Source organism: Panthera tigris, chromosome C1 (assembly GCF_018350195.1).
Source record: "Panthera tigris isolate Pti1 chromosome C1, P.tigris_Pti1_mat1.1, whole genome shotgun sequence".
Taxonomy (NCBI): domain Eukaryota; kingdom Metazoa; phylum Chordata; class Mammalia; order Carnivora; family Felidae; genus Panthera; species Panthera tigris.
Genome location: NC_056667.1, coordinates 47,490,162 through 47,509,804, shown reverse-complemented (window position 1 = coordinate 47,509,804; position 19,643 = coordinate 47,490,162).

The window sequence follows — 19,643 nt, the reverse complement described above, 5'->3', positions numbered from 1 at the left end:
CTAGGCACTCTGCTAGGAACAGTTGGTTGGATTATCTCTTTTACAGATAACCAACATGACTGGAAAAAAGCTTTGTTTTGCACACAGTCATCAGCACTAACGTTGATTTAAAGAGTCATGCAGTGTAACAGGATTCCTTATATAGTGATGAGCTTCCCATCAATGGAGGTATGTAAGTACAGTCTGGATGATGTCTGTGAGGAATCCCAGCATCTAATGGTCACTGAGCTTTATCACCTATGGTCCAACTCAATTCTGGGAGTCAATGGGTCTAAGTCATATCACTAACTCTACAACAGATGCCTCAAGGTTTCTCATCATCAGAATAGAAGCATGTAGAATGTGTTGTATCGGGAGGCAAGAGAGCAGGGTAGTTAAAATGCAGAGTCTAAAGTCAGACTGTCAGAGACAAAATCTGGCTCCACTGCTTACAAACCATGCTGTGTGCCTCAGTTTCCTCACCTGCAAAATAAGGATAATAAGAGCATATACCTCACTCCAGGATCCATCTCAAGTGCTTAGACCAGCACCTAGCACATAGCAAGTACTCAATACATGCTACCTATTATTTATTTATTCAGTTCGACCATCTTTTATAAACTGTGCTGACAGTGTCCTGGAACCATGGGTATCTGTTATGACCCATACTTATACATGAAACCAGCTCTAGTTAGAAAGATTGGCCTCAGCAGACAGGAGCCGTTGGGGATTGAGGTGTTTTCATGGGGGTACCCATGGCCCCAGCCAAGCCAGCCAAGCTCCTGCTGCACAAGTGTATCCATCTGCCCTGGTTGGGCAACGTGCAGAAATGTTTATGGCGACCTCATCTGTTTTCCTTTCTGTTACTGCTGCCTTCCAAAGGCCAGGAACCGCTGAAATTAAACCAAGGCAGGGACCAGGGGAGCAGCCGGGGCCTGGGCCAGGGCCAGGAGTAATGAAGTGGAAAATGTTCACACCACAGGCAGCATTACAATGCACCTGTACAAATAGAATGAGACCTGCCCACCCCCTTCCTCCCTGGGGGCCCAGCGAACTCCAAGACTTCTCTTTATGGCTTCACTTTCCCCCTTGCCTGATCAATGCTGAGGTCCACAGTGAAGATAAGAAACAAAGACATCCAGAGTGTAGTGACGAGAGGAGGAACAAGATGAGAAGGACATCCTCAGCCCCAATATTCCCGGAGAGTTCTGGTGAGTTCTCTGAAAACCTGGTTGCCTAAAACAAGGGAGAAATGAACTGTTTATTAGTGTCAACTATGAGCTAGGATTTGGGAGGACACTTTCATATGCCTTTGCTAATTTGACCCATCCAATATTATTTCATCCCACTTTATAGACGTGGAAACTCAAGTCCAAGGAAACAAAGCTAGCGGGTGACAGAATTGAGATTCTAAGCAGGTATCACCATTCCTGTTTTGCAATCAAGTGACTCAGAACCAGAATGTCGAGGGCCTTTCTCAAGGCCATCCAGCTGTGAAGCAGAAACCCAGAGGTGCTGCACAGTCTGTGGGATGGTCACTACTGCACCCTCGAACAGGCGGGGCAGTAAAGACGAAGGGCCTGGCTTCCCCCAGGCAGAGGAACAGGGCCATATCTCCATCATAGTGCAAGGTAGAGGATTAAATACAGACTCATCTGTGACCAGCGTTGCATAGCTATTGAAGCAGTGTGATACTGGGTGAGTCCCCAACCTCCCTGAGGCTCAGTTTCTTCATCTCTGAAATGGGTATCTGTGAGAATTAAGTGAGATGGTATCTCTGAAAGCCCAAAGAGTTGTCGCTTTTCACCTCTCTCAGGCTCCATCTGTAGTCACTCTGAACCCCTACTGCTGGTGCAACTGGGCACTTCCATAGCAACATGAAGGAAAAATACAAGCCAAAAGTAGAGGTCTTGGCCCTAACATGTATTCCAGGGGCCCACCTTTCATCACTATTTTCTCTTACCTAAGTTGTTGGGATCCTTAAAAGAGCTAACAGACAAAAATGCATCCCACAGAGCGTCTGGACACAGGGAAGGTCCTCAGTAAATGTCAGTTCCCCTGGCGGAATAAGAGCTCTTGGCTTTTTAGCCCTAGAATATATAACATCACGTCCTCATAGTAAATGCTCAGTAAATGTTTGTCTATCGAGTCTGGTAAGCACTTCTGGAACTTCTATCATTACACCCCTTTATCTCAGTCGACTTCCAGCACCAACTTTATGGCTGTCCAAATGCCAGGTGCTGGATTCCAGGATCCAGGGATCAAGATGACACAATTTCCCAAGGAGGTACTCAGTTGTTTCAAAGAGTTCAACTTCACCTAATTCAATATTGGGAATGAACTACTTTTGCTGCTCTTTGGTGCTGTTGATATTTTTGTGGTTGCTATACGCTTATCTGATTATTATTGTTGCTTTACTCAAGGGAGACTTCTAAACTTTGTAATGTATAAAATATCAGGACTGCCATGTGTTTGTAAAAGCCTCTGCACTTACTGTACTTTTTCCTATTCAATAAACTTGCCCTGATCTCTCACTAGGTCCGAGGCAGAACAAGGAGCTCACAGCTCATGGAGAAGCAGACACTGGAATAAATACCTTCCATACATCGTGACTCCTGAAACAATAGAAATATTTACAGGTGGGAGAGAAAATTCAGTGCAGGAGTAGGCAGTCAGCATCCCCTTCCACCGCCATTGCACTAAGGGCGGTGATCTGAGTTAGGTTTGAATTCCATCATGCGATAGGTCCTCAACAGACCATGTGGACCTGGCTTGATCTTCTGAGCAGGTGAGCGGCCTGCATCTTCAGGGTGAAAAAGATCCAGCCACACATGGTTTGTTTCCCTTCATTTAGTACATACTGTTACCTCTAGAATGGGTGTTAGTAAGATGCTATCTGGTGTTGCCATTTAACAGTTTTCACATGAAGATTGTGCATTACAGGAGCTCCAAAATGTTTGTTGATCCATCTTAACAGAATGATGAAATCCAGTCCAACAACTATAAGACTGTAAGCTTGTGAGGACTTGTGAGGCAAGTCTTAATAATTTTAATCTATGTATCTGCATTTTAATTTCTAGATCCCCACAGCAGCTGACTCCTATTTGTCCATCAAACTAAGATGACCAGCATTTCCCCAGGAAACCTTCCCTGATCCCAAGGCTGGCCACCCCTCTGTGCTCCCATTGCACCCCAAACCTCCACCACCACAGCATCCACTTGTTCTTAGGAAGAGGGTGAGACTCAGTCATCTATATGTCCCTCTAGGAGGTCTTTGGTAGACACACGTTGAGTGTATGAACAAATGAGTACAGTTTCCTCTAATAGGGGTGAATTTCTCCACATGGATGTTAAGTTCCCTGTGGACAGGACCACGTTGCCTGTGGAGAGCTGGAGTAAGCCAGGGCTCCAGCAGAGTGTTGACATCAGAAGAGCAGGATGGTGCCAAAGGGTGAAGGAAAGAGATTCCTTCTAATTTTTTGCAGATTTTCCTCCCCTGTGAGATTCTTCCTGAAACCTGGAGGTAATTCTTTTTTTTTTTTTAATGTTATTTATTTTTGAGAAAGAGTGTGCAAACAGGGGAGGGGTTGAGAGAGAGGGGGGCAGAGGATCTGAAGCAGGCTCTGCGTTGACAGCAGCGAGCCCAATGTGGGGCTCAATCCCACAAACTGTGAGATCAGGACCTGAGAGGAAGTTGGACGCTCAACTGACTGAGCCACCCAGGCGCCCCTGGAAGTAATTCCTGAAGCAAAGTGTGTGATTTCAGGAGGGCTCAAGCAGGCCAGGTGTTTCCTGTGAGGGGCTGGACCAATCCACTCTTCTGGGCCAGGCAGAGGTGCCATGGCTGGGAGAACGTGCTGGGTTTGAATCACTGTGTAGGACAGGAAGCAACTCTACCTCCTTGGAGAAGGGTAGTTTTGAACCCTCAGACACAAATGCCAGTTTGCCATGCCTCCAACATCACTACAAAGGTTGATATTTCTGGATTATAAACCTTTTTTTACGTTATTCTATGAAACCAAAAGATAAAAATGAAAAGATTTCCTTTTCTCAGTGGGGAGCCCACTCAATTCAGCTAATATCCAATATGTTCCGCTTAAAAAAAAAAAAAAAACGGACCTCAGAAACACCACGGAAAAATCACAGAGTGCTTACCTGAAATACAGATGAGCTCTCTATTTGCAACTGGCATCATGACAGACCTCCTTTAGATAGCAAGAAACCCCACAGCTTTGAAACATTTTACAAATAAGAATGTGATACGCTCAAGGAACACCAGACATACAGTAGGGGTCAGGGGTGTCTAACGTAGTGCCACAGTTGTACGATACAAAACGAAGCAAACAAACAAACAAATATCTACCAGTCTCTGGTAAATGTACAGAAATTTAAATCATTCCTACTTTCAAGGCTTCGACATGCCACAACAATATGACTTTTCTTTGTTCACCTACAAACTACATGCAGTGGATATTTTCCTGCCTTCTTTAAGATCGAAATGTTAGACCCAAAAGTAACATCAGAAATCAGGGAAAACACAAGGGTTTTACCTGGCAGTGACTGTGCAGAACAGTGCTGAGAAGGATTCTGAGGCCCTATTTGAATCGAGCCAGAAGGTGTGCAGTGGTCGATTAGGGATGTATGTCCTGTATCTGTGAACAGAGAATAACCACACACCATATGTTCGCCATCCCTGCTTCTGTTTGAAAGTTTCAATCTATTGATGATGCAGTTGAGGTCCAGAGAGACAAACTGACTTGTATAAGGTCACAGTGAATTTTTTTCAAAGGGCTTGGAATTATGTAGATATATAATTATTAGGCCATTTGTATGAGCTAGAGAAGCTCATACCAATATGAACTCATAATTTTTATAGCTTAGAAAAGATGTCCAGCCTTGGCACAAAGAGTCTCAGGCAATAGAGATTCCTGCACTATCCAGCATCTAAGAAAATATATCCCCGTTGAATAGAACAGTACCACTGGACAGACTTTTCCAACTGTATTTGAAGTTTAATGAACAGAAACCACCAATACCATAGTGGGGCCACTGAGAGTCACCACACCCCAAGTCCTTGAAACTCCTTCAAGAGTTGGGGACATTGATGGTCACCAGAGAGGGAATGGGATATGAATCCATATCCCCTCTGGTCCGTGCCCTCACAGACCATGCACAGCTATGTGACTAGTGGCTCTGGTATCCTCTTCTAGGAAAAATGTTTCCTTAACTTACTCAGGCTTTCTCCGAGACCACACTCTCATGCCCTGGCTGGATGAGGCATTGTCTCCATGCTCCCTTAATCCCCTGTGAGCCCCTCCATCATGGTACCCATGACACCTTCTTATGATCAGCCACTAGAGACAGAGCTTCACACAGGCTAGAAGTATGTCTTATTCAAGATCACAGCTCTAGTAGGAGAGTACAATGTCTGACCCCAAGTAAGTGCTTCATAAGTATTTGTTGTAAGAACGAATGACTGAATGGATGAATAGCATCTTCTTCAGTTTTTATCTTTCTCAGAACTGTTTTAACCCGGTTGCTCCCAAGGCAAATTTTCCTAACTTATACTCTGTGAAATGCAAGCAATCCATGAGATAGCTGTTGCCCTGAAAAAAATTATAAATAAAAAGTAAAAATAAAAATAGTTCTTGGGATTTTTTTTTCTAAAATGTCATTTAACCTATATACATAAGAAATGTGTGTGTGTGTGTGTGTGTGTGTGTGTGTGCGCGTGTGCGTGTGTGTGTCTATGTACTCCTCATTATTATAAATAGCATCATGCTCTGGTCAGAAGAAATGGAGAAATAGCACACCATACATTGGAATGCCTGGTGGTCTTGTGAAAACTCCTGATTCACAAACCTGGAACGTTCCATAATCGTGTGATGCATGCACGGCTGTCACCAACTCATGACTATGGCCTTTTTGGATTGTTGATCTATGTTACATATATTTCTTATAAGAACACCATAAATTTCTGATATCAATGTTATACATTAAATATATGAGCCAAAATGTGATAATTTCTGACAACAATTAAGTATTTTCATAAAATAATAAAAATGTTTTATTCCTATCTTAATCAAGATGGACATTCTAGTTGTAAGTTCCTTTCATATCCCATCAATATACTATTTTTTAAAGTTTCTTAGATACATACATCTGATTATTGAATTGCTTCTGCTCCAACTTGCTGTTTTCCTTAGGGAAACAGGCAGAGATTTGGAAATGGAGGGAAGAGTGGATGGGGAGTTGGAGGTAATAAAATGAGATCCCACAAAAGTTTAAAGTTTAAAAAGACACGAAGCTCTTGTAAGCCCACTATTAACCACGATGGCAAGGGAGCTGTAAAACATGTGGATAAGCAGAAATGAGCTCGTAAGATAGAAACTCTTGGTTTAAATTTTAAACCAAAAACCAGTGGTTTGTCTACAGCAAGGACTGGCACACACTCTTGAGTTAAATTTGCTTTTAGAGTTAAATTTTAAAATAAAAAACCAGTGTTTTTTTAATATATAAAGAAAGACTGGCAGACAAACCATCACGGAGAGCTTAAAATAATAAGGATGGAACATTAAAAGTCAGATAAACATAAAGAGAAAGCATAATAAATTAAATACCAGACAAAGCAATTTCAAAAGGAGGACAGGTAACAAAACTCATTTTATGTTGATAAAATTTACCAGGACATAACAGTGGCAAGTGCATAAACATCTTTAAATGACAATGTTGAAAAGTAGCAAAAAAATAAGTTGAAGGTTTCAGATGTTCACCGAAGCGCTAATTCTGGTGATCGTTTTGCAATATATACAAATATAGAATCGTTATATTGTAGCCTTGAAACTAACACAGTGTTATATGTCAATTATGCCTCAATTAAAAACAATAGCTCTTAAGTGCTCTCAATACACACACACACATAAAATGGGAATCGATGGATATGTTAATTAGCTTAATTGGGCTAATCAATTCCCATTGTATACTTATATCAAAACTTCGCGTTGTACACCTTAATTATGTATAATTTTTACTTGCCCATTATACCTTAGTAAAGCTAGATATATAAATAATTTTTTAAATCCAACAGATAACACCAAAAACAGGTAGCATTAGCTCAATCTCCCACATTAATGTTTTTGTAAAATTTCTAAATTAAATAATAATAAATTGAATTCAAAAGCATACTGAAAAGAATAATTCACCATGACTAAGTAGGGTTTATCTCAGGAATGCAATGATTCTAAAATTCCTCTTGATTAATAAAGAGTGGAGAAATACAAAGAGGATTTGGACAATAATTATAGTGAAGAACCGGCCTTAACAAATCTGAAAGCAGACCGCAAGTCTATAATTAATAAAACAGTGTAATACCAGTACAAAACGACATGGGCAGAAAAATGGAATACAATGAACATACGAACTAGGTCCCATTTTACACTCAAATCACATGTATAATAACAGTGACATCACAAATCACTGGAAAGGGAAAAGAGAAATGGGGTCAGGAGGACAGGAAAACTGTAACTGTCTTTAACTATCATTGGCTGAAAGAGGAATCCTCCCAGGTTAGGCTTCGAAGGCCGAATGAGACCAAAAGGGCACCAAGGAAGGGAGATTTCTGTTCAATAAATTAAAAAAGCATCAAAGCTGTCAGCCTCATCCAAAGAGGGATGCAGCCGCCCCCAGAAAGTACACACAGGATCTGCTTATTCAATTTATGGGAACTAGCACAAAATGATAACGTGGAGCTCCTTGTTCAAAAGTGTTAGGACTTTCAAGATGGAGGCAGCAGAGCATGAAACCAAACATGGTTGGGGACCATGTGGCTGCATCCGCCTTGGGGGCAAGTTTCCCATCACAGGGAAACAGGGACTGGAGGAAGCCTTGGTGTGGGCACTGACTGTCAAATGGCTTCAAGTACAAGCCATCGTCTCTGATAAAGAGATGAATTTCTCCATTTAAGTTAAGCAATGAGGGCCATTCCCCTTATTCTTACGTTTTCATTAAAGTTAAGAAGTAGGACATAGACACCCCCTCAGGCTGCCACTTCAAGACTTCCTTCCTTCCCTATTGAATTGCCTGGAACCGTGCCAGTTTTAAAACTCTCATTATATATTGCCAAAATATAAAGCATTATTTTGCATCTTGTGACTTTACTGTTTTCACAGCATTTCCACTCACATTACTTCTTTTGATCTTAATAGAAAAGCATTATTTTGTCCATTTGCCTGAAAGGAAAGTCAAACCCAGGGAAGTTCTGATGTGCCCACGTCACACAGCTGATGAACTGCCACCCAGGCTCTTCCGATGCTAAGTCATCCCATTATTTATTTATCTGTCCTTCCATCAGTCCTAACACCTGCTCTGTACGAGGCCCTGGAGACCCAACAGCTCTTGGCCTTGGGAGCTCATGGTTTAGTGAGGAAGACTGCCAAGAAAACAAGTTCCACCATAGCATGAGATGAGTAAAATAACAGAAGTGAGTACATACAACAGAATGCTGAACTCGGTCTCAAGGGACCAAGGGCAGCTTCACAGAGAAAGCAGCCATTGAGCAGGTTTCGAAGGGCAAAACTGAGTGTTTCCCATTGCACACCTCAATTAAACAGACACAAAGAAAGGCACAAGCTTCACTGCATTCTCAAGGGAATTTTGCTGGCTAAAAAGATTCTCACCCAGTTTATTTAATCCCACCAATGCGAACCTGTACAACAGGGAGCCATTTGTAGAGACCAACTTCCCTTGTAAGTGGTCCTGGGTTAGGAAGGGTTCCTAACAGTCAGGAATTCAACAGTATAAATTGTAACAGTCAGGAGCCCAATGATAGTCCACACCAGAGATGCACTTTCCAAGCATTGGCAAATGTAATGCATCTCCTTTGGACCTCACAGTCACCTGGCTAGATTGGTGGGGCAGGATTCTATTCATGGTTCATAGATGGCAATCACATGGAACATGTCTAGAACCTGTTCTGGGCCATCCACTAACAGGTATCAGAACCCATGTGGCTTACTTACTACTTCAAAGCTCTATCCACTTGCCCCATGAGGAAGGTAAGAGCCCTGCTTAATCTCCAAGGAAAAGAGGCCTCTCCATTCCTCAGCATTCCTAACTCTCTCCATCTTTGTAGTTCAGTTTACTTCTAGCACAAATATGACTGAATGACTGACAGTTTCTGCTGCCTGCCTGTCAATCCTAGTAACTGACCTGAGATATTACCTAGGGAACTCTAGCACCACAACAGATTTCTATCAAATACTTGGCCAACAAAGGAGTGTATTGCTATAATGAGTCTACATCAGATAGAGCAGGGCTAGGATAAGAACAAAAGAGCCACAATGACATGTGTTGTATTTGTTAAGAGCAGTGTGAATGTGATGATGAATGACCGTATTCTAGCTTTGGTTCCACCACTCACTGCCTGTAGGTGGGTGCCTTGGGTGACTCTTGGCCTTAGTTTTCTTTTATGGAAAATGGATTTAAGATTACCTACCTAATTAGATAGCCTGCAGCATCGCAAATGTACATCCAAGTCAAACAAACTCGACTTCAGTCTTTCCTAAGCACCTACTCTGGGCACACTGTTGAGCTGCGTGCCATGGGAAGACACAATGCCTTGTCAATCCTAGCTGTTCCCCACAGTCCCTGGCAGAGCACACAGCCACAGTTTTTGTGACTGGTGTTTTGCTAAACTGAGATGAACTGAGTCTATTGTCCAAGTGAAGTTCAAATTTCTCATACAAATGAAATAGAACCAATCATTGGGCAAATGGTCTGTCTGTACCATTGTTTCTCAAAAGGTTTATGGTGAAGGACCAGGTTTTTAATCTCAATCTGTGGCCAACAAACACTTTTGTAAAACACAAAATCACATGATTGGATGCAATGGAAATGCCAAATTGCTATAAAATCTCTCAGCATTCACTCTCAATTTCTGAACTTATCTCAGCAAGGACCCATAACAGTTGGCAGGCTGACACCAAGCTGACACCAGTACATACTCTGAGAGTCACTAGTTTATGTGATTCCAAAACCCTCATCATCTGGAAATCCCAGAATGACTGAGAAAATTGGCAAGTTTTGTTAAGCATTTAATAATGATGATGAGAGTATCATCTTCCAAGTGTTTCCTATGTTGAAGGCACTGTGAATTATAGAAATGAGCCTAATCCTATCTCTTCATTGAGGAGACTAGTGTTTAGTGAGGGAGACTGATTAGTGCACATGTCAGTTCTTTTTGTCCATAGCTTGAATGGAGCAAGACAAGGTATCATTGGCAGTAGAAAACACAGGGGCTCTGGAAGTTATACAGCTCTTAGTATAATACCTGCACTATTTAGCATCTATGTGAAATAGAGCAAGTGGCCCCCACCTCTCAGAGCCTCAGTTTCCTGATCTGGATGTAAGAGGCCCTCCATAAAGTGTGGTTGTTTTTTCAGATGTACTGTGGCTTGTTATGGTGTTAGTGTCATGGAAAGAGGCAACTGAGTGGTTTGTCACAGGCTCAAATGAGGGGTACCAGAGAGAGAAAAGTTCAGTGTAGTAAAAGGCCTCAAGTCTGCATTATTAAGAGCATCTGAAGGATGTGAAATATCTTGGCTTGAAGGAGAAATGATTCAGAGGGCAATAGAGTTGCCTTCATTTCAAAAGAGCTATTACATGGAAACGAGCATAGGCCTCTTTTGGGTGGCCCCAAAGCATGGAACCACAGCCAATAAAAAAAATGTAGAGAAGTTTCTGGCAGCCAGAGTCTTCCAGAGATGGTAGGGGCTGGCTTGACTGGAATGAGCTGTAACCAATACGTAGAGCCTGTGTGCATTGTCAGAAGAGCCTACAGCAGGTAAGCCTAGTGTCAGATCAAAGATGGGTTTAGGTGGTTTCCAGGTGTTGCTGGACCTGCCTTTACAATTCTGAAAATTCAGGAATCAAATTTCTCATGGTGCAAAGAGTCTCCTCAGACTTCTTTGAGTTTCGGCATTTAAGGTAGGACAGCTGGAAAGATGTCAGTCAATTTTGTCAGAACTGCTAAAATAATAGCGTGTGCCAAAAAATGGTCCTCATGTCCCTTTTATTTGTCTAGCCCTGAATAGTATATGAAACGTCTTCACACATTGCCTTGCCCACAACTCTGAGAGGTAAGTGTTATTACTACCCCCAATTTACAGATGAAACAACAGCACAGAGAAGCTCCTAGTTCAGTAAAGAACACTCATCCCATAAGTTAGAGACCTGGGGCTCAAACGCAACGCACTGGACCCCAATCCCTAACTCTTCTCACTGCCCAGACTCCTCTCATCCTTCCCAAGACTCAGTGTCCTTATCCTAGGAAACTATTTCTACCCGAGCACCCAGACTGCTTGTGAAGGTCAGATGGGGCAAGGCATTTGAAAATACTTTGAACAGTTGGAATGATTTCTTTCCTTCCTTCCTCCCTCCCTCTCTTGTTCTCTTCTTCCCTTCCTTCCTTAAATGTTTACTGAACAGATTTAATGTTCCAGGCACTATGACAATCCGTTGGGATGCCAAGATGCATAATATACAGCCTTTGCCTTCAAGGAGCTGCCAGGCTTGGCTGGGGGATTACAGACATGTTCAAGAAAAAAAATCACAAAGTGTGTCAATAGTGCAAAAATAAAAATGTATATGATGGAGATTGCTCAGAGGTAGGGGTGATTAATTCAGATTGGGGAGTGGAATCATTAGAGAAGTCTTCTTGGAGGAGGTGACATCTGAACTAGGTTTGGAAGAAAGACTTGCAGTTCACCAGGAAGATGGTGTTGGGATGATGTTTGGACAGGGAGGAAAAAAGGAACATCTAAGGCATAAAGATTTGGAGCAGCATGGTATATTCAGAGGCCTGGAAGCAATGCAGTAGAGCTAGGATGTTGACTAAGAACCAGGAATGGTAAGAGATGGGACAAGAGGTCAGAAAGGTCAGTAGGAAGATTCAGTGCCAGTGTAAGGAGATTTGGTTTTATCCTAAGAGCAATGGGGAATTTCTATAGTGGTTCAATCAGAGAAGAAATATGGTCAGCGTTTTAGAACTAGCACTTGGGTATCAAAATGCAGAATGGATAAGAGGGGGAGGCTACTGTTCTCAATTCTCCTCTTCCAAGTTCCCAAATCTATTCTCAGCCCTTCTCTGCCCAGCTCTGCATCCCAGGAGGCCAGCCCCACTGACTGCACCTTCTGAACTCCCTTGAACCAGCCGGCTGGGTTCAAATAATGGGAAACACCAGCAAGAAGGGAGTTAGATGAAGGAGAATTGTGTGATTTCTTCCTTGCTCCCTGGTATTTCCCAATGGGCAGCCCTTTTTCCATAGTTCTAGTCCTCAGTAGGCTTCAATATCTTCATTTCTTCCCCTTGTGCCTTCAGTCCTATAGGTGGTAACAGCTTCCAGTAGTTGCTAGCCTCTAGATGCTTCCATTAATCTAGCCCTCACCTCTCTGGTAGTCCCTCCATTAATGGTCCTTAGTTTGAACCATGTGAGATGAGTTCTTCTTCCAGCCATGATCCTTAATGATACTGGGAATCGAGGTTAGAGGTCTGGATAGAGGCAGAGCCATTGCAGTGATCTACAAGAGATTAGAGAGAGGGGTGCAGAGGTAGTAGTGATGAAGAAAGGGAGCAAAGTGGGAATTCTTCCAAGGGGGAAGCCATGGGTCTTGACTTCAGATTGTTCAGGGTGTCCAGGAGGGGGAATTCCTATAGCACTGAGTGGGGGGTGGGACACTCCCCATAATGGAGAACTCTGGAGGAAAAGCAGGTTCCAGTGGACTGATGAGATCAGTTTTGAGTTTGAGGTGCCTGTGGGACATCAGGAGGAGATGTCCAGGAGACTGGTGGACCAGAAGGTCTGGCCTGGAGATTCAGCCAAGGCACCAGGAGCATAGAGCTAAGAGTTAGGGTCCATTGACAACTGAAAAATGCACTAAACTTGCCACTGGCTCATCTCCATGGTTGTGTTAATAATTACTGATACTTAAAGAAGTAGACTTATAATGATCTAAAATCTCATAGAAGACTGTGTTCAGAAACTGCCTGCCTTGTACCTTGATTAATTACCCTCCTCTTAAAGATGTAGGGGTTTGTTTTTCAAATCCACAATTTTCCCTGGCATTCCATTTAGTCATTCCTATTTTTCACCACCAGATTGTTTGCTGGGGAAAAGAACAAAAACAGCAACAGATGTCTTTGTTTTGGGGTTTTGCAAAACTCTCTGGTTAAGATAACACTTTCAATTAAAGAAGTTGTATCATCCAAATACCATATGCCGACAAGCCCTCATTTGCAAAAATCACCTGCTTTCAGAAATTGATGAGTCCTCTCAAACTACCACCCAGTAGCTAAGATGGGCCTCTAAACAGGTCCCTTCCTCTCTCCTCTGGATTCTGAAAGCTTCAGTCCAAAAAGGCAAAGTCAAGAGGGTATTCTCGGACTTGTCCTCAGGCCTCTGCAGACATTCTTCACCAATTCCTCAGTCTTCATGCACACACACACACACACACACACGCATGTATGTAGCCTGTGCTATTCACTGTATATAATGGCCTGGAACACTTTAGATTTAAGACACTCAGCAAATCCTGTGGAACAAATTAATTCATTTCTCCTTTCCTTGCTTCATCCCTCTCTGATTCTTTGCTTCCCCTATAGCTTCACATTTTCTGAGACTTCTGTGCTGCACAGTTGCTAAGCACTGAAAGCACAAAGATAATTAAACAGATGCCCCGTCCTCACAATACCCACAATCTGGAAAGGAGTTGGCACAAAACAGCTCCAATCCCAGGAAGTCTGTGAGCTCCCTGAAGGCAGGAACCAGTCCTAATCCCTGGGTAGCCCCTTTTCCACACAGTGCTGGGACCTCAGCAGGCATTCAGTGACTGTTGAGTGAAATGTTTGTTCGATGAAACAGTTTCCATCCAGACAAGCAAGAGCCACGCTGCAGAAGCACAGGGAAACCCATGCTACAATTCTGAGAGCGAGCCGGGAAGGACTCGTGAAACAGCGGGATGTACACCCAGTGCTGAAAAGGATGGAGGAAGGCAGGAGGGCAGGGCCTGCTGGGCTGTGGGAAGCACTTCAGCCAAAGCATGGAGACGTGACAGTGTTTATGACCGAAGTGACTGCAGTGGTGAGCAGTCCAGTTTGGTCACCACATCTGGTGAGAGGAGCGTTCCGCATGATGGGAGTCCCATTACAGAGGATTGTTAATGCCTGCTTAGCATCTGGGCTTTGTTAGACACTGGGAGCTATGTCACACTGTGATAAATATAAAGTGGTAACTCATCTAGCTCAAGCCTATTGTAATAGACGCACCTCACTCCAACCTGTGCTGTGAGTATTGGGTAAAAGTCTTGTCTTGCCAAGAAGACTAGGTGGCTCAGTTGGTTAAGCATCCAACTCTGGATTTCCGCTTAGGTCAGGATCTCACAGTTTATGGGATCAAGCCCTGTGTCGGGCTCTGTGCTGACAGTAGGGAGCCTGTTGGGGTTCTTTTTCTCCCTCCCTCTGCCCCTCCCCTGCTTGTTATCTCTCTCTGTCTCTCTCTGTCTCTCTCTCAAAATAAATAAACTTAAAGAAAAAGTCTCATCTTCCCTATTTGAGCGTAAGCAATATCAGAATGGGAATGGGATTCAATATTGAAGGAATACTCTGCTGGATATTCTCCATTTGCCCATGCAGATCCACTCTTACTACTTCTCCATCTGGCTCTGTGTTCTAGGATGCTGGCCTTATAAACGTCCTCATAAAGTTTCCCTTGCCCTCTGGCTCTCAGCTGGGTTTGGCCAATAGAAGCCACCAGTAGGAAATGAGAAAGTAAGAAGAGAGTAAGGATGGCATATTGGTTCCCCTGGCTCCTTCTGTGCCCGGTTGCTGTGGGTTGGCTATATTCCTCTACCAAAGGCCACAGCTCCTGAAAAGTGGCCCCCTCTATTTGGCTACTCTCTTCTGGCTCCATAACTGACTAGCTTCTCTCAGACTTCATTCCTCATGTGGACATTTGGATAATGATTCCTACTATATAACGTGATTGTAAGGATTAAACAAGATTATATTCACAAAGTAGCCAGAATAGAACAGGAGTTTTATAAATAATAGTAGGCTTATTTTAGACAGAATATATATATATATACATATATATATATATATATATATATGTATATATATATATTCTGGTTAGTAACAGTGTTGAAAACCCACATGGACAGAAGATAGCCTCAACTGAGCACTCTTCTCTTACAAATTACTGCTCCAAACATACAGACAGATGCACATACAATTCCTTATGAGTTCAATGAAGCTGTCAGTGCTTAAACTTTCTTGTTAGGCTATTCCTGTTTCTCCCACTTGGCCAACTCAGATGTTCTATGTTGGAGATTGTGCAGGTGGAAGGGCTGTGGCAAGAGGGAGAAAGAAGGCAAAGAACATATTTGAAAGCTGCTATGTTCTCTGTACTCCCATGTCCCCTATGTCATTAAATTTTCACAAGAGCACACATAACACGGGCACTGATTTTCACTGATGAACTTGGTTAAGTTGAGAGAAGTAAAGGGCTTTGCTCAAAGCCATACAATGAGTGAAGAGTGAAATTGGGCTTTGAGCCTAGGTCTTCTGGTCCCCAAGTCACACTCAGCCCTCCTAGTGCCTCACTGCACAGTCTAGACCACTTCTTACAGCCAGACAGGTGGAATGCTTATGTGTTTGTCTCTTTAAGCTCAAACTTCTTTGGCTGGAAGCAGCAAATCGTTCCAAGACACGTGAGAGTTACTCACTTAGGAGTGAGCCACAGGTCTTTCCTGGCTGGTTGTGCCAACCCTTCTCTTTTAATTGTTTCGGGGGGGGGGGGGGGAAACTCCTCGTTAATGGAATCCCAAAAAAGAATGTTATGGTGACAAAGCAGGGAGAAAGCTCAGACAATGGGAGGAAATGTTGAAAGATTCCCTTTCATCTCCTAGCGGCAGTTTGGGGTTGCACACATCCACTCATGGGAACAGACTCCCACGATGAGAAGCAAAGCTGCCCCACTATGAGAAGCCCACATTTCGTGAGTGCATAGTTCCTCTTCCTTCCGTTTTTTAAAAATATTTTTCTAACCAGGTCTCCGGAATTGAATATAAACACTGCAAGGGTTGTTTCATCCTTTCCAAAACAGCATTTCACTCTCCAGCCCCTCTCTAACGCCCCTGGTGAGAATTTGAGTATCTAGATAAATGGATCCGAGCCTTTGAAATCTTGGGAAAAAGAGGTGTGACATAACAAAACACATAAGCTCTGTTCTGGTTCTGTTTCATCTCCAAAGCAACTCTGTGAGAGCGAGCCTGAGGGAAAATAGGACGGGGCTCTGATTTGCTCTTCACTGGTCGAGGAGGCTCAGCTGTGCTGAGAAAATGAGGCATTGTGAAGAAAATGGATTTGGACCGAAAAGCCCGGCTTTTGAGTCCTGGCTCCTGCATTTATTAGCAAGTGACTCAACCCATCTGACTCTCAGTTTCTCTAGCAATGCAATGGGGACAATGACATCCACCCCTCAGAACCGTTGTGAGGATTCAAAAAATCTCTGCCCTGTGCTTCCGTGAGTCTCCAGGCTGGTCTCTTCTGGGCGGGGGCTGGAGCTGGTTAACAGATGGTAGCAACCCCACTGACACCCCCACAGGCATTTCCGACAGGAAACCGTGAGCTCCTTGAAACAGCTGGCTGTTACCCAGAAGTAACCCCAAGTTGGGTTGAATTTTGGGGTTGAAATTTGGGGTTCCATAGTTACTGAGAGGCTGACTACAGAAGTTCTCAGACTACAGAAGTTCCCCCAACTCGATGGGTCCACCACTCTCTTTTTCATTTTTATTTATTTTTTGATTTAAGAAAAGAGATTGGGGGGCGCCTGCGTGGCTTGGTCAGTTAAGCTTCTGACTTCGGCTCAGGTCATGATCTCATGGTCCGTGAGTTCGAGCCCCGCGTCGGGCTCTGTGCTGACAGCTCGGAGCCTGGAGCCTGTTTCGGATTCTGTGTCTCCCTCTCTCTCTGCCCCTCCCCTGTTCATGCTCTGTCTCTCTCTGTCTCAAAAATAAATAAACTTTAAAAAAAATTAAAAAAAAAAAAAAAGAAAAGAGATTGGGCATGAGTACAATAACACAGATGTTCTAGGGAGTGGGAGCTGAGACGAGTGAGGAGGGAAGAACCAGTGTGAGAGTTGCTGGAGAGACCAGACCGGCTGGAGGAGCTGGCTGAGCCAACAGAAGCCCTTTAAAACCTGGCTCAGGCACCACCTCCTCCAGGAAGGCTTCCCTGACCACCTTCCCACAGGATGATTTAAGTGTCCTTCCGGGTGAGCAAATAAAGCAAAGCAAAACAAAACAAAACAAAACAAAACAAAACAGGGGTCCTTCAGGGTGTTCCACAAACCTCCCGTGCTCACCTCCATCATAGCCTTGATACACAGAGCACTGTAAGTTTCCATTTGTTCTCTGTGTGAACTAGTGATGAGATCTTATTAATCTTGGGAACCCAACTGACACAGTGCTTGGCACACAGTATTTTGCCTGAAGTGGTAAATGCTATCGAAAGACCAGGTGTCTAACTGATTAAGTGAGCCTGAGCTCCCCTCCCCCAGTGGTCCTATCCTTCACGGGGACATAGCCATGGGCAACGTTCAAAATTGGGTGGATGGTGACTATGTGGGGGCGTGGAAATCATCACATCCATGCTTCTGTCAGTACAGGATGAGTAGGAAAAGCATGAGACCACACCTCCCCTCCCCTTCCTCCTGCCCCTGCCAAGGAAAACTAGACTCTGCAGCAGGGTTCCAACCCATGAGTTCAAGTCTGACCTTTACCCCAGGAAGAAACTGAGGTGTCAAGCAGGGAAACTGAGGCAGATGTCCAGAAATTTAGACTAGGGCAATAAAAATGTCCCTTGGCCCAAACAGCTGACACTCCTGACAGTCAACTAAAAGAACACAGGGCAGCAGAAGGAGACGTGGGGAATGTCTTCATCAAAATGACACTAACACAGCAAAAGTACCCCCGCCCTGTCCAAAAGTTATCAGCATAGATCTCTGGGGAGCTATGTTTTTATTAACTTCCTCTATGGGACTGTGTTATTTAAGGCAACCATAAAAAAGAAAATCACTTCATTCTGAAATTCTCTCCCAATGCCAAAGATGCAAGATCATCCGGTGACTTAAACGGAAGTCTCCAGGGTAAGACCTGTGTGAAAATCAAAGACCAAAAGCTGACTCTGATGGGGTCCTCGTTTGTCTGGGTTCCTCTCCTATGTGAGCAAGATGGACCCTGGGCAGAGGCGGGCAGGCAGCCTGCTCAAGAGAAAGTATGTGGGGAGTCCGGCTGAAGGTTTCCCTTGAACACTCCCAGCCAAGGGGAGTGAAAAAGGCAGGAATGCGAGTTATTTCTGGGAAGAGCTTCATGACCGTTGACAAGTATAGACCAAGATTTCTCAACTCGACACGAGGGGCAAAATCACGGCCCCTCGCTTCTTCCCCAGTGAGGAACTACTGGTACAGATGAACTATGAAGCTTATACCAAAAGTCTGAGCTTGGGTGTGGCTTCTCTCTTCACGTCTTGGACATATGAGAGACTCTGGACAACATAAGGCTCTGGTAACATCATGAGCACTATTATTATTAGCCTATAATCCACATTATTAGCCTATAATCTACATTATTAGCCTATAATCTACATCCAAAAAGACACCTGTAAAATTGAACCAGGTAGAGAGAGAGAGAGAGAGAAAAGAACTAAAATCACAGAATGCATGAAAAAAAGCCCCACAGTACTCTGAATCTAACCCAAGAATAATATGAAATTGAGCACCAAATTTAATTCAAAGGTTTTGAAGCCAAGACAGAAAAAAAAAAAAAAATGGGAATCTTGGGGCATTTTATAGCTCTTGTTTTCTGATGAAAGGAAGCATACCTTTTTCATTTGTCAGAAGAAACCCACTTTCCTCCTGTAACTGAATTTTACAAGGGATTTATCGGAAGATCCTTGTAGAAGGATTATTAAAAAACAGAAGGACCAGACAAATAGCAGGAAGGCAACCAGCCTGGCAGAGAGGATTCAGGGCCCCATGTATCCTGGAAAAGAACAAAAAGCAACTTATTCATTTATGCAGCAAATTTCATTGAGCACTGTCTGCCTGCCAGGCACCATATTAGATACAGGTGGCATATAGGTCTAAGGATTTTGGAGGTAGTCTATCTCTGAATAAGACCAAGAAAATTCTAGTTTCCTAGCGCTTACATTCTTGTTGGTTCAGAATCAACTATTTAATAGCTGTGGGTCTTCAAACATGTCATTCCATTTTGTGTGCCTCCATTTTTTCATCTATAAAAGAAGAGTAGTCCCCACCTACAGGACCCGATTGACACTCGGAAGTTTTACCTTCTTTGAATATTTGTTTAATCTTTACTTAGAAGAGAGAGAACATATTGGATGAAACAAGAGCTGAAAAGGAAGACTATGGCAGGTCTACCGTGTAGATTGTCTACACCACAGTGTACGTAGCAGGGCTCCTCTCTGTACATACACACACAGTATGTGTAAGCAGTGCACAACCTCACAAGCACGTGTAATGTGAAGTCCGAGGATGCCCCCCCCACCACCACATACTCCACTGAGCAAAACAAAGCTCCGCCATCATGTC